The sequence below is a fragment of the Cupressus sempervirens genome, chromosome 1 (genome assembly GCF_028749045.1).
Source record: "Cupressus sempervirens isolate cs-2001-9-10 chromosome 1, ASM2874904v1, whole genome shotgun sequence".
In the NCBI taxonomy this organism is placed as follows: Eukaryota; Viridiplantae; Streptophyta; class Pinopsida; order Cupressales; family Cupressaceae; genus Cupressus; species Cupressus sempervirens.
Window position 1 is genome coordinate 116,595,991 of NC_143118.1, and position 18,293 is coordinate 116,614,283.

Here is an 18,293-nt window from a genome sequence, read left to right on the forward strand (position 1 = left end):
TCATAGCAAAAATACATACAAAATCAAACCAAAGGTTAATATCACGAATTATGTCATCCAACATATTCCTAAGGTACTCAACTCATATACTTGTCTTAATTTTCTAATTAGAACAAATGACTTAAAGGGTTGGGATTTGGAATTGAGAATTTATTTTTTCTCTCTTATCATTGAGATGATGTGATAGGGTACGCTCATCCTGGCAATTCAGGGAAGTCGATACTGGGTACCTGCAACCTACATAAAAACCACGCATGTACAAGCACAATATACTAAACTAAACATGCAATGGCAAAAAGTGGTTCATCATGTAGATGCCGACTAGCACGTGACTACGACTCCCTTCCTTAACCATATCAGACACGCCATACAATAGCAACACGCAAAGTAAAAATGCACACCATACACATGCAAGTATGAGGTAAGTATTCATAAGAAAACACATATGATAATAAATAATCTTACTAATTATTATTAATAACTGAAAGCAATGTAATAATCATCATCAATAATTGCGAACACTAAAAATAATCATCATGCATACATGAAATGTAGAGTCTAAGTAATCTCATCACATAATAAATTGAATCCATAACACAATATCTGATGATTTCAAAAGAATGCTGCTAACCAACAACATGAAACTAGCTCTAAAAGAGTTCAGCAACGATAACAAAATGTGAACTAGGGGTAGGCACTACATCCACCCCCTAGGATTAGGCTTACTCCTGAAAGCCTACAAGAATGAGAAACTAAGATACTCACTATGTGGATCGCATTGAACCCTTTCTCCCTATAGGAGAATATGATCCGACTGAGGATATTACAACACACTTAGAGCAATATGATTCTTGTTTAATGATAAACCAAAAATCATATCAATCCAACATTCATTCTTTTAATAACTACTAAAATACATTTCTTAATACATTCTAAACAAGAGCAACTTAATACTTGCAAAGATAAACAAAAGTTTACAACCTTACAACATAGATAGAATGATACATGTTTTGCAAATAGATTGAGTTTCAATTTTTAAGTTTTTCTCATGTTTACGTTTAAGTATATTTTTTCGTTTTGAAAGATAAGTGTTGAAGTATGCAAGTAACAATTTTAAGTTCTGTTTCAGTTCACCTAGTCTCAAGTTTTTTTTTAGTTTGAAAGAGATACACATGATAGTTCAAAGTTTTCATTTTGATCAACTAGTTAACAACTAGTGGCATTCAAATATACTCAGAACTCCTAATGTTGAAACTCAGGCTCTGATACCAAATGTAATGCACTGCCAAAGGATCCAAAGAATTTTACTAAGTTTATCTAACAATTTTTTTTTAAACATGAAAGATAAACCATTCACAACACTTGTGGAAGCAATAGCAACAATTCGAATAAAAGTAAACATAACATACATAACAAGTTACATTCTTTAAAGATCTCTTAACATTGAATCACATCTAATCATAACCATTCTTCTAACATCACATCCTTATGAAATAACAATGATACATCCAATGTTATTAAACAATATACAAGTGTCCTTTTTGTAATTACATTTTAGTTTAGCTCAATCATCCTCTGTACATGTTACAAGGTATGGAAGAATAAACATCCATGTAAATAAAATACATCATTATCCAATATTAATCCATGATGTAATAACATAAATGAAACCACATATCATACATGATACAACATCACAAAAGATATATACATCCATCATAAAAGATAATCATATAACAAAAACATAAATATCTAAGTGCATGGTTCCTCCCAACCGTTAATAGCATCATTAGACCATCGTGGATCCTAGCCATCCCTCCATGCGTAACATTCTAAAGCACCAAAGAGATCATCGGTATTATCATAGTAGGAATGCCACTCTTAAAATATCCTACTAATATGCAAAGTAAAGCATAAGATATCATCATCTAACATATGAAAATCATCAATATAAGAAACATACCAATAAAACACATCCATCATAAGGTATATCATCAATCATAATGATCCAAGAACAGAATGAAGATAAATACCAACTAAGAAAGCTTCAGCCACGGTGTCTTAGACAGATCTCAAATGATAAGAGTGATAAAACACTACCACCCGACCCCGTGGAATCTAAGTGGTCCACTCCCACCGTGCCAAGGAGATAATCTCAACTCCCAAATAGGATATCAATTCTCAAAGCACAAATTTTTATAAGTTCAGGAATTCTAAAAGTATATTAACTCAAAGGTTCCATCACACAAAACCGACATCTAATTCCCAGAGGCACACAAGACATGTAGGAAACCTTCTTTGCAAGCGAGAAAGTGTCATCGTATTTATCACGTACAAGTTACCCTAGCAATTAGCTAAACTCCACAGGTCCATACTGATCTCATGCGGCCACTAGTATCCTCTCATACTGATGAGGCATACTACAGATTGCATGGTCGCAACCATGTGTTCTCACTACTCCCATCTTAGCTTGTACAAGCGCTTAAAGCATGGCCGAGAACCAAAATAATTATCCTTTTAGGTTCATTTAATCCCCATTTAGTGTGTAAATTTTATCACTTATTAACCAAACTTACAATGAGTTACCCTGGCAGCCACTTAGGGCCCTGGCCCCCATTGCAAGCCACTTTCTGACACTACAAGTAGATTACCTACCCTAAGCTCATGGAATCATAAAATCACCACAGTCCTGTACAAGCGACTATAAAGAAAATCTAAAAGATAATGTATAAAAACAATCATCAAATATGCATGATAAAAGCATCAAATATCCATAATAAGAATCATCAAATCACTAAGATAAGAATCATCAAATCACTAAGATCATAAGTTTATTAGAATAATCAATTAATATCGGTTCACAATCCTTGACCTTTTATCATTCAAATAATTCTCAATTATATATTACTAAATCTTCACCATTAAAATGTCTAAAGTCATTATTCAAGTCATCAGAATAAGACCTATCAAATTTGATACCAGTATTTCTACAATCTCATTAAAATAATTATATCAATTAAATCTACATTACATAACTTAATTATTAATTAAATTTAATTAACTCTCATTAATTGATTTAATTAATAATTGGATAACCATAGCAATGTTTTAATTAATGTCAGTTGACTAATAACTAACTAGAATTCTGTAAGTTAAAAGTCAACTATAATCTAATACACAAATATTCATATTCATAGTTCAATAATAATAACTTGTTAATATTTAATAACAAGCTATATTGAAAATCTTATTAATAAATTTATAATGATCATATTCGTCACTCTGCAAAAATGTTCCCATTTATATTTTAATAATAACAAATTATAATAAATCTCCAATACCAAGTATTATTATCTCAAGGGTTAACCCACTTTCCTAGTTTCGATCGAAACTAGGTGGATAGTTTCGATCGAAACTAGGAAAGTGGTTTGCTAACTGTGTGGTTAAGCTGCTAATAGTTTTGATAGAAACTAAAAAATTTTGTTTCTATCAAAATTTTGTAAAATAATTTTGATAGAAACTAAGTTTCTATCGAAACTAGCTAGTTAGAAGCCCCCATGAATAGTTTAAAGTTTTTTGAATGATTTCCTTTCTTCGGAGCTGAATTACCAAGTTCAAATGGAGCACTAAAGACCTAAAATTGTACATGATTGAAGTACTCTGAACTAGCTTTCTAATGACTATGAATTTGGTGCTTTTCAAAAATTTTAGGTCTATATTTTTTAACATGAATTAAATATAGGTTTATTGTAAAAAATAAACTAAGATATTCAACGCTCATGGAAAAATAGTAAATATAAAAATAATTTTTTTGAAAAAAAAGTACGGTCTTCATATTTGAGTCACCTTTCAATAAAATTTTAGTTTTTAAAAATTGGGTAAATATATAATAAGTTACATGTGTCAAAAGCCACGTATGTCTAAATTAGTGTTATGCCAACTTTAAACTACAATAAAATATGAAATACTAATAATAAAGATATAAGACCAACTCTACGGTTTAGGTATGGAAGTTAACAAACTAAGTTCGAAAGAATCACATCAATATCTACTGTAGAAAAAGGTTATGTGTGTCAAAAACAATATCACTCTTTAAAAATCAGATTTTTGATATCATACCAATTTTCGTAGGAGAAAAAATAATTCAATAAAATCAATTTTTTTTTATTTTAAAAAAGTAGATTTAGAATCTAGACACAAAATCCTAAGAGACTCTAGTTTACTTCATCTTCAAATTCCTAACCGTTAAACAGGAATTTGCATTTGAAAGTGAACGTTTTCTTAAAAATTCAGAGTTCAATGTCAGTTTAGGCAAAAAAGTGTAACTCACTATTGTGGGTTCACCCTCAGATGAAAATAAGTTTCCCCTATGTATGTTGATTTAGTTAATTGATACTCCTCCAAATTATTAACCAAATCAATTTGATTAATATCTTTTACAGTATTTCAATCATTAACTAATCTCTTCTATATTAACTCTAATCATATTAATTTAAACTATTTAAACTATTATTTATTAATAGTTTGTTAGACCCAAAAAACATTAATAAATAATAAACTTATCAAAATTATTATTAATCGATGTAGAGAACTTTACATAAGCTTCATTAGCTAACTCTTAATACCATTAAGGTATATCAATAATTTAGTTAATAATATATATAAAGTATTAATAATACCATAGTAATTCAAATTATAACAATGTTATAACAGTGACTCCATGTCAATTAAATCTTAATCCATTATCATTAAACTCTTCTTATTTAAAAACGTAATATAAAATTACAATCTCTAAATTATTTAATATATATTAAATAGTATTTAATATACATTATAAAAAGTCCACTATATAAACTATATTAAAATCTTTTTCTTTTAATTTTCTCTAATTTAAAAATTCATTTACTTAGATTGACTAATAATTAATTACACTTCTTCTTCTATTAACTAATCTTAATTAAATTTGATTTAATTAGATTAGATAATAAATCATATAAAACTAATGCATATTAATAAGATTCTAATAAGAGAAGATTGCAATAATATATTTAATTTATTTCATACTTTAATATATTATTTTTGTGAAGTTTAAGCATAAAGAACTCTTGGTTATGAGGAATGGAGAATTATTTGTACTTGAATAAAATAGTCCCAGTACGACGGTCATATCTCCCTAATGAATCTTTGCATCGGGCTGAAATTGAAATATATTGGAGAGGATCAAGTTGCGCCGAGTCTGACTGGAGTCATCAAATAAATTCGATCACGATGAAAAGTTATGAATGACTAAGTTCGGGTCTATCCAAGGGGCAGCGATAGGGCAGTATGTGATGAATTAAAAATTTCTCCTAAAAGGTAATTGTTCTCTAAATTCACCCATTCATCCATCTATTAGGTTTGTCCATACACATCTAAAAATATAATTGATAGAAAGATTACATCTAACCATTCAAATTTTCAACTTAAAATTTCTATTTTAATTTCAAATCTTGTCTATTAAATTTCACAATATAAATTTGAACCTAAACCTAATTCAGATCTAATTTCTTTCTGATTTGGAATTAGGGTTTTTCTATTATTTTCTTCTCAACCAAATAAAATATCTAGATTTCAATTTCAAATTGTAGATTCAATCACAGAGAGTATTCATACACATATAACAAATACAATGAAGACATGAAGAGAAATAGTGCAAAGAGAATATGCGAATATCACGAGTGCACTTGAACACTGATGCTAAATTGTCATGCCTCAGAAGTCCATAAAAAATCCCTTCCTTCTCCATTATTTGCAATTCCTTGAAGATCCAAGCTAACCGAAAACCTCCAAGTGACTAGAAGTGCTAGAAGAAGCATAGAAGCATGTAGAAACATATGAGCATATGAGCTTCTCTAATGCATGTAAGCTTGAAGCTTGTAGCTTGTAGCTTCTATTAAGCTTTCATTTAAGCTTCCATTAAGCTTGTCCAAACACACTAGGAGAGCCCCTATTTAAAGGCCTCTAAGATGCATGTAGAGTGTCTATAGAAACAACTAGAAGATAAGATTGACAACCAAGCATGAGTCTTCTCCAACTTTCTAGATAAGTCTTAAGGTTGTAGACATCATGTGCTCAAATAAAATGCTAACTTTTAAGTGTAGACAACTTGTGCATTCTTAGAGTGCAAACTCCTGTGTTGTCTACATGACAACTCTCAAGAATTCACAAACTTCTATGTGAGCAAATATTAAAATAATGCACAATCATTAATATAATTTTAATTTAAATTTTCCAATTTAATTTATTTATTTATTAAATCTCATGGACTAACTTTAATAATTTCACTTTTAAATCTTAATATATTCATATTTTAATCACATGAGATTTAAAATCTTTTATTAATTTAAAAATATTTTTCCCACTTTTAGATTTCATTTTTCAAAACTTAATTGCTAAGATATTTATTAGCTTTAATAATAATATTATTTAGTCATTTATTTAAAAATGAACTTAAAATATATTATTATTAAAATAAATATTGTCACATTCCAAATTTAAACTTTAAACTTTTTATTTACAAATTTAATTATTTTATTTAATTAATTTTTCAATTAATTAAATCAAATAAGTATTAAAATATCATATTAATTTTTTATTTAATTAAGCCATTAATTAAATCTTTTAATTAGGCTTAATTAATAGAAAATACATCAAAGACTCATAAGGTAAAAATGTGAAAACCCATCATAGCCAAAATACATACAAAATCAAACCAAAGGTTAATATCACGAATTATGTCATCCAACATATTCCTAGGGTACTCAACTCAGATACTTGTCTTAATTTTCTAATTAGAATAAATGACTTAAAGGGTTGGGATTTGGACTTGATAATTTATCTCCTCTCTCTTATCATTGAGATGATGTGATAGGGTACGCTCATCCTGGAAATTCAGGAAAGTCGATACTCGGTACCTACAACCTACATAAAAACCATGCATGTACAAGCACAATATACTACACTAAACATGCAATGGCAGAAAGTGGTGCATCATGTAGATCTCGACTAGCAGGTGACTACGACTCCCTTCCTTAACCATATCAGACACGCCATACAACAGCAACACGCAAAGTAAACACACACACCATACACATGCAAGTATGAGGTAAGTATCCATAAGAAAACACATATGATAATAAATCATCTTACTAATTATCATTAATAACTGAAAGCAATGTAATAATCATCATCAATAATTGCGAACACTAAAAATAATCATCATGCATATATGAAATGTAGATTCTAAGTAATCTAATCACATAATAAACTGAATCCATAGCACAATATCTAATAATCTCAAAAGAATGCTACTAACCAACAACATAAAACTAGTTCTAAAAGAGTTCAAAAATGATAACAAAATATGAATTAGAGGCAAGCACTATATCCACCCTCCTTGGGATTGGGCTTACTCCTGGAAGCCTACAAGAATGAGAAACTAAGATACTCACTATGTGGGTCTCATTGAACCCTTTCTCCCTATAGGAGAATATGATCCGACTGAGGATATTACAACACACTTAGAGCAATATGATTCTAACTTAATGGTAAACTAAAAATCATATTGATCCAACATTTATTCTTTTAACAACTACTAAAATATATTTCTTAATACATTCTAAACAAGAGCAACTTAATACTTGCAAAGATAAACAAAGGTTTACTACCTTACAACATAGATATAATGATACATGTTTTGCAAATAGATTGAGTTTCAATTTTCATGTTTTGGCCATGTTTAGGTTTAAGTAGATTTTTTTTTTTTTGAAAGCTAAGTGTTGAAGTATGCAAGTAATAGTTTTAAGTTCTGTTTCAGTTCACCTAGTCTCAAGTTTTTTTTTCAGTTTGAAAGAGATACACATGATAGTTCAAAGTTTTCATTTTGATCAACTAGTTAACAACTAATGGCATTCAAATATATCAAGAGCTTCCAATGTTGAGACTCGGGCTCTGATACAAAATGTAATGCCCTACCAAGGGATCCAAAGAATTTCACTAAGTTTACCTAACAATTTTTTTTTAAACATGAAAGATAAACCATTCACAACACTTGCGGAAGCAATATCAACAATTTGAATAAAAGTAAACATAACATACATAACAAGTTACATTCTTTAAAGATTTCTTAATGTTGAATCACATCTAATCATAACCATTTTTCTAACATCACATCTTTATGAAATAATAATGATGCATTCAATGTTCTTAAACAATATACAAGTGTCTTTTTTGTAATTACATTTTAGTTTGGCTCAATCATCCTCTATACATGTTACAAGGTATGAAAGAATAAACATCTATGTAAATAAAGTACATCATCATCCAATATTAATTCATGATGTAATAACATAAATGAAACCACATATCATACATGATACAACATCACAAAAGATATAAACATCCATCATAAAAGATAACCATATAACACAAACATAAATAATTAAGTGTACGGTTCCTTCCAACCGTTAATAGCATCATTAGACCATCATGGATCCTAGCCATCCCTCCGTGCGTAACATTTCAAAGCAACAAAGAGATCATCGATATTATCATAGTAGGAATGTCACTCCTAAAATATCCTAGTAACATGCAAAGTAAAGCATAAGATATCATCATCTAACATATGCAAATCATCAATATAAGAAACATACTAGTAAAACACATCCATCATAAGGTATATCATAAACCATAATGATCTAAGAACAAAATGACATAAATACCAACCAAGAAAGTATCAGCCGCGATGTCTCAGACAGATCTCAAATGATAAGAGTGATAAAACACTGCCACCCAACCGCGTGGTACCTAAGTGGTCGACTCCCACTATGCTGAAGAGATAATCTCAAGTCCCAAATAGGATATCAATTCTCAAAGCACAAATCTCTATAAGTTCAGGAATCTTAAAAGTATACTAACTCAAAGTTTTCATCACACAAAATCAACATCTAATTCCCAGAGGCACACAAGACATGTAGGAAACCTACTCTGCAAGCGGGAAAGTGTCATCGCATTTATCACGTACAAGTTACCCTGACAGTTAGCTAAACTCCACAGGTCCATACTGATCTCATGCAGCCATTAGTATCCTCTCATACTAACGAGGCATACTATGTAATGCACGATCGCAACCATATATTCTCACTACTCCCATCCTAGCCTGTACAAGCGCTCAAAGCATGGGAAAGAACCAAAACAATTATCTTTTTAGGTTCATTTAATTATCATTTAGTGTGTAAATATTATCACTTATTAACCAAACTTACAATGAGTTACCTTGGTAGCCACTTAGGGCCCCGACTCCCATTGCAAGCCACTTCCTGTCACTACAAGTAGATTACATATCCTAAGCTCATGGAATCATAAAATCACCACAGTCCTGTACAAGCGACTATAAAGAAAATCTAAAAGGTAATCCATAAAAAGAATCATCAAATATCCATGATAAAAGCATCAAATATCCATAATAAGAATCATCAAATCACCAAGATAAGAATCTTCAAATCACCAAGATAAGAATCATCAAATCTCCATGAGCATCTGAAAAGCATTCATAGAAAATCATGACCACAATAGTTCTCTATTGGCAACTAAAGGGATCAATGATAATCATAATAATCATTGGTTCTTAATAATCAAAATATATCTCAAAATAAATCACCATATTCATTTGTTCTTCAACAAGCAACCAAAAATATCAAATCATACTGATCGAAGACTCCAAAATGGTTGAGTGAAACATATCACAACATGAAATCATCAAGAAATAAATCAATATTTTAGTTGCATCATGGTGACTAGAAAGTAATCCAAGGATAACTGATCGATGACTCAAAAATGATTAGCTCAAGTGTCTCATACACATACATCTCAGCTTCACACATAAAGACTGATGAACAAATACAAATATTTCATAGAGCATACAATCACATTACCATGGTTGGACTTATAAAGATCAAGACCAAATAAGATCAACATGCCAACACATCTCATAACGCCCCGAGCCTCTAGTAACAACCTAAGACTGGTCAACACTAGTCAACCCAAAAATCCAAAACAAGAAGCATATAAAATACACGATGCAAAGACATGTTTTGATTTACTAAATTCACATAGTTGAATTAAGTCTAGAGCTTCGATTTTCATTTCAAGTATACTTCAAGTGTCTAAGTTTCATCATTTGACTTACAAGTCAACCCATTTGTTTCTTCAATAGCATTATCCTTCTATTATTAAGAATTACATCTTAAGGATAAATATTCACTAAACTAATCATCATTGACCTTTAATTAAAATTTTCTCTATATTTAACCATGATCCATATTCTAATTGATTAACCTTCAACTTTTTTGAGATCATTATTCGTTATATTATAAGAAGACCAATTATCATTCTTCGAATAAGAGATCATAATTTTATTAGAATAATCAATTAATATCAGCTCACAATCCTCAACCTTTTATCATTCTAATAATTCTCAATTATATATTACTAAATCTTCACCATTAAAATGTCTAAAGTTGTTATTCAAGTCATCGGAATAAGACCTATAAAATTTGATACCAGTATTTCTACAATCTTATTAAAATAATTATATCAATTAAATCTCCATTACATAACTTAATTATTAATTAAATCTAATTAACTCTCTTAATTGATTTAATTAATAATTGTATAACCATAGAAATGTTCTAATTAATGTCAGTTGACTAATAACTAACTAAAATTCTATAAGTTAAAAGTCAACTATAATCTAGTACACAAATATTCATATTCATAGTTCAATAATAATAACTTGTTAATATTTAATAACAAGCTATATTGGAAATATTATTAATAAATCTATAATGACCACATTCATTACTTTGCAACAATGTTCCCATTTATATTTTAATAATAACAAGTTATAATAAATCTCCAATACCAAGTATTATTATCTCAAATAGGTGTCTCCTATGTATGTTGATTCAGTTAATTGATACTTCTCCAAATTATTAACCAATTCAATTTGATTAGTATCTTTTACAGTACTTCAATCATTAACTAATCTCTTCTATATTAACTCTAATCGTATTAATTTAAACTATTTATACTATTATTTATTAATAGTTTGTTAGACCCAACAAACATTAATAAATAATAAACTCATCAAAACTATTATTAATTGATTTAAAGAACTTTACATAAGCTTCATTAGCTAACTCTTAATACCATTAATGTATATTAATAATTTAATTAATAATATATATAAAGTATTAATAATACCATAGTAATTCAAATTATAACAATGTTATAACAGTGACTCAATGTCAATTAAATCTTAATCTATTATCATTAAAGTCTCCTCATTTAAAAACGTAATATAAAATTACAATCTCTAAATTATTTAATATATATTAAATAGTATTTAATATACATTATAAAAATTCCACTGTATAAACTATATTAAAATCTCTTTTCTTTTAATTTTCTCTCATTAAAAAATTTATTTACTTAGATTGACTAATAATTAATTACACTTCTTCTACTATTAACTAATCTTAATTAAATTTGATTTAATTAGATTAGATAATAAATCATATAAAACTAATGCATATTAATAAGATTCTAATAAATGAAGATTGCAATAATATATCTAATTTATTTCATGCTTTGATATATTATTTTTGTGATGTTTAGGCATAAAGAACTCTTGGTTATGGGAAATAGAGAATTATGTGTCCTTGAATAAAATAGTCCCAGTACGACGGCCATATCTCCCTAATAAATTGTTGGATTGAGCTGAAATTGAAATATGTTGGAGAGGATCAAGTTGTGCCAATTCTGACTAGAGTGATCAAATAAATTCTATCACGATAAAAATTTATGAATGACTGAGTTTGGGTCTATCCAAGGGGCAGCGATAGGGCAGTTTTTGATGAATTAAAAATTTCTCCTAAAAGGTAATTGTTCTCTAAATTCACCCATTCATCCATCTATTAGATTTGTCCGTACGCATCTAAAAATATAATTGATAGAAAGATTACATCTAACCATTCAAATTTTTAACTTAAAATTTCTATTTTAATTTCAAATCTTGTCTATCTAATTTCACAATATAAATTCGAATCCAAACCGTATTAAGATCTAATTTCTTTCTCATTTGGAACTTGAGTTTTTCTATTATTTTCTTCTCAACCAAATAAAATATCTAGATTCCAATTTCAAATTATAGATTCAATCACAGAGAGTATTCAGACACATATAACAAACACGATGAAGACAGGAAGAGAAATAGTGCAAAGAGAATATACGAATATTATGAGTGCACTTGGATACTGATGCTAAATTGCCATGCTTTAAAAGTCCATAAAAAATCACTTCCTTCTCCATTATTCGCAATTCCTCCAAGATCCAAGCCAACCAAAAACTTTCAAGTGATCATAAGTGCTAAAAGAAGCATGTAGAAACATATGAGCATATGAGCTTCTCCAATGCATGTAAACTTGAAGCTTCTATTTTAGCTTGAAGCTTGTAGCTTGTATCTTCCATTAAGCTTTCATTTAAGCTTTCATTCAGCTTGTCCAAACACATTAGGAGAGCCTCTATTTAAAGGCCTCTAAGATGCATCTAGAGTGTCTCTAGAAACAACTAGAAGATAAGCATGACAACCAAGCATGAGTCTTCTCCAACCTTTTAGATAAGTCTTAAAGTTGTATACACCATGTGCTCAAATAAAATGCTAACTTCTAAGTATAGACAACTTGTGCATTCTTAGAGTGCAAACTCCTGTGTTGTCTACATGACAACCTTCAAGAATTCACAAACTCCTATATGAGCAAATATTAAAATAATGCATATTCATTAATATAATATTTAATTTACTTTTTCTAATTTAATTAATTTATTTATTAAATTTCATGCACTAACTTTAATAATTCCACTTTTCAATCTTAATATATTTATATTTTAATCACATGAGATTTAGAATCTTTTATTAATTTAAATATATTTCCCACTTTTAAATTTCATTTTTCAAAACTTAATTGCTAAAATATTTATTAGCTTTAATAATATTATTATTTAGTCATTTATTTAAAAATGAACTCCAAATATATTATTATTAAAATAAATATTGTCACATTCCAAATTTAAACTTTTAATTTTTTATTTTCAAATTTAATTATTTTATTTAATTAATTTTCTAATTAATTAAATAAAATAAATATTAAAATATCATATTAATTTTTTATTTAATTAAACCATTAATTAAATATTTTAATTAGGCTTAATTAATAGAAAATACATCGAAGAGTCATAAGGTAAAAATATGAAAACTCATCATAGCCAAAATACATACAAAATCAAACCAAGGGTTAATATTACGAATTATGTCATCTGACATATTCGAAGGGTACTCAACTCAGATACTTGTTCTAATTTTTCAATTAGAAAAAATAGCTTAAATGGTTGGAATTTGAACTTGAGAATTTATCTCCCCTCTCTTATCATTGAGATGATGTGATAGAGTATGCTCATCCTGGCAATTGAGAGAAGTCAATACCCGATACCTGCAACCTGCATAAAAACTATGCATGTACAAGCACAATATATTAAACTAAATAAGAAATGGCAGAAAGTGGTGCATCGTGTAGATCCCGACTAGCAGATGACTACGACTTCCTTCCTTAACCATATCAGACACGCCATACAACAACAACACGCAAAGTAAACACGCACACCATCCACATGCAAGTATGGAGTAAGTATCCATAAGAAAACACATATAATAATAAATCATCTTACTAATCATCATTAATAATTGAAAATAATGTAATAATCATCATCAATAATTGCGAACACTAAAAATAATCATCATGCATACATGAAATGTAGAGTCTAAGTAATCTCATCACATAATAAACTGAATCCATAGCACAATATCTAATAATCTCAAAAGAATACTGCTAACCAACAACATAAAACTAGTTTTAAAAGAGTTCAACAACGATAACAAAATGTGAACTAGGGGCAAGTACTACATCCACCCTCCCTAGGATTAGGCTTACTCCTGGTAGCCTACAAGAATGAGAAATTAAGATACTCACTATGTGAGTCCCATTAAACCCTTTCTCTCTATAGGAGAATATGATTCGACTGAGGATATTACAACACACTTAGAGTAATATGATTCTAGTTTAATGGTAAATTGAAAATTATATCGATCCAACATTCATTCCTTTAACAACTACTAAAATATATTTTTTAATACATTCTAAACAGGAGCAACTTAATACTTGCAAAGATAAACAAAAGTTTACTACCTTACAATATAGATAGAATGATACATGTTTTGCAAATAGATTGAGTTTCAATTTTCATGTTTTGCCCATGTTTACGTTTACGTAAAATTTTTTCATTTTGAAACCTAAGTGTTGAAGTATGCAAGTAACAGTTTTAAGTTCTGTTTCAGTTCACCTAGTTTCAAATTTTTTTTCAGTTTGAAAGAGATACACATGATAGTTCAAAATTTTCATTTTGATCAACTAGTTAACAACTAGTGGCATTCAAATATACTCAGAGCTCCCAATGTTGAAACTCGAGCTCTGATACCAAATGTAATGCCTCGCCAAGGGATCCAAAAAAATTCACTAAGTTTATCTAACAATTTTTTTTTAAACATGAAAGATAAACCATTCAAACCACTTGCAAAAGCAATAGAAACAATTCGAATAAAAGTAAACATAACATACATAACAAGTTACATTCTTTAAATATTCTTTAACATTGAATCACATCTAATCATAATCATTTTTCTAACATCACATCTTTATGAAATAACAATGATACATCCAATATTCTTAAACAATATACAAGTGTCCTTTTTGTAATCACATTTTAGTTTAGCTCAATCATCCTCTGTACATGTTACAAGGTATGAAAGAATAAACATCCATGTAAATAAAATACATCATCATCAAATATTAATCCATTATGCAATAACATAAATGAAACCATATATCATACATGATACAACATCACAAAAGATATAAACATCCATCATAAAAGATAACCATACAACACAAATATAAATAACTAAGTGCACGGTTCCTCCCAACCGTTAATAGCATCATTAGACCATCGTGGATCTTAGCCATCCTTCCATGCATAAAATTCCAAAGCACTGAAGAGATCCTTGATATTATCATAGTAGGAATGTCACTCCTAAAATATCTTACTAACATGCAAAGTAAAGCATAAGATATCATCATTTAACATATGCAAATCATCAATATAAGAAACATACTAGTAAAACACATCCATCATAAGGTATATCATCAATCATAATGATCCAAGAACAGAATGAAGATAAATACCAACCAAAAAAGCATCAGCCATGGTGTCTCAGATGGATCTCAAATGATAAGAGTGATAAAACACTACCACCCAACTGCGTGAAACCTAAGTGGTCCACTCCCACCGTGCTGAGGAGATAATTTCAAGTTCCAAATAGGATATCAATTCTCAAAGCACAGATCTCTATAAGCTCAGAAATCCTAAAAGTATACTAACTCAAAGGTTCCATCACACAAAATCGACATTTAATTCCCAGAGGCACACAAGACATGTAAGAAACCTACTCTGCAAGCGGGAAAGTGTCATCACATTTATCACATACAAGTTACCTTGGCAATTAGCTAAACTCCACAGGTGCATACTGATCTCATGCAGCCACTAGTATCCTCTCATACTGACGAGGCATACTACAGAATGCATGGTCACAACCATGCGTTCTCACTACTCCCATCCTAGCCAGTACAAGCGCTCAAGGCATGGGCGAGAACCAAAACAATTATCTTTTTAAGTTCATTTAATCCCCATTTAGTGTGTAAATGTTATCACTTATTAACCAAACTTACAATGAGTTACCCTAGTAGCCACTTAGGGCCCTGACCCCCATTACAAGCCACTTCTCTACACTACAAGTAGATTACCTACCCTAGGCTCATGGAATCATAAAATCACCCCATTCCTATACAAGCGACAGTAAAGAAAATCTAAAAGATAATCTATAAAAAGAATCATCAAATATCCATGATAAAAGCATCAAATATCCATAACAAGAATCATCAAATCACTAAGGTAAGAATCATCAAATCTCCATGAGCATCTAAAAAGCATCCATAGAAAATCTTGACCACAACAGTTCTCTATTGGTAACTGAAGGCATCACTAATAATCATAATAATCATTGGTTCTATATAACAAAAATATATCTAAAAATAAATCAACATATCCATTGGTTCTTCAATAAGCAACTAAGAATATCAAATCATACTGATCGAACACTCCAAATTGGTTGAGTCAAACATATCACAACATGACATTATCAAGAAATAAATTAATATTTCAGTCCCATCATGGTGACTAGAAAGTAATGCAAGGATAACTGATCGATGACTAAAAACTGATTAGCTCAAGTGTCTCATACACATACATCTCAGCTTCACACATGAAGACTGATGAACAAATACAAATATTTCATAGAGCATACAATCACATTACCATGGTTGGGCTTATAAAGATCGAGACCAAATAAGATCAACATGCCAACACATCTCATAACCCTCCAAGCCTCTGGTAACAACCTAAGACTGGTCAACACTAGTCAACCCAAAAATTCAAAATAAGAAGCATATAGAATACGTGATGCAAACACATATTTTGGTTTACTAAATTCACATAGTTGAATTAAGTTTAGAGCTTCTATTTTTATTTCAAGTATACCTCAAGTGTCTAAGTTTCATCATTTGACCTCCAAGTCTACCCATTTGTTTCCTCGATAGCATTATCCTTCTATTATTAAGAATTACATCTTAAGGATAAATATTCACTAAACTGATCATCATTGACCTTTAATTAAAATTTTCTCTATATTTAACCATGATCCATATTTTAATTGATTAACCTTCAACTTTATTAAGATCATTATTCGATATATTATAAGAGGACCAATTATCATTCTTCGAATAAGAGATCATAAATTTATTAGAATAATTAATTAATATCGATTCACAATCTTTGACTTTTTATCATTCTAATAATTCTCAATTATATATTACTAAATCTTCATCATTAAAATTTCTAAAGTCGTTATTCAAGCCATCGGAATAAGACCTATCAAATTTGATACCAGTATTTCTACAATCTCATTAAAATAATTATATCAATTAAATCTCCATTACATAACTTAATTATTAATTAAATCTAATTAACTCTCATTAATTGACTTAATTAATAATTGCATAACCATAGCAATGTTCTAATTAATATCAGTTGACTAATAACTAACTAGAATTCTATAAGTTAAAAGTCAATTATAATCTAGTACACAAGTATTCATATTCATAGTTCAATAATAATAACTTGTTAATATTTAATAACAAGCTATATTGAAAATATTATTAATAAATCTATAATGACCACATTCGTCACTCTGCAACAATGTTCCCATTTATATTTTAATAATAACAAGTTATAATAAATCTCCAATACCAAGTATTATTATCTCAAATAAGTTTCCCCTATGTATGTTGATTTAGTTAATTAATACTCTTCCAAATTATTAACTAATTCAATTTGATTAATATCTTTTACAGTACTTCAATTATTAACTAATCTCCTCTATATTAACTCTAATCATATTAATTTAAACTATTTATACTATTATTTATTAATAGTTTGTTAGATCCAACAAACATTAATAAATAATAAACTCATCAAAACTATTATTAATCGATCTAGAAAACTTTACATAAGCTTCATTAGCTAACTCTTAATACCATTAAGGTATATCAATAATTTAGTTAATAATATATATAAAGTATTAATAATACCATAGTAATTCAAATTATAACAATGTTATAAAAGTGACTCCATGTCAATTAAATATTAATTCATTATCATTAAAGTCTCCTCATTTAAAAATGTAATATAAAATTACAATCTCTAAATTATTTAATATATATTAAATAGTATTTAATATACATTATAAAAAGTCCATTATATAAACTATATTAAAATTTTTTTTTTTTTTAATTTTCTCTCATTTAAAAATTCATTTACTTAGATTGACTAATAATTAATTACACTTCTTCTACTATTAACTAATCTTAATTAAATTTGATTTAATTAGATTAGATAATAAATCATATAAAACTAATGCATATTAATAAGATTCTAATAAGGGAATATTGCAATAATATATTTAATTTATT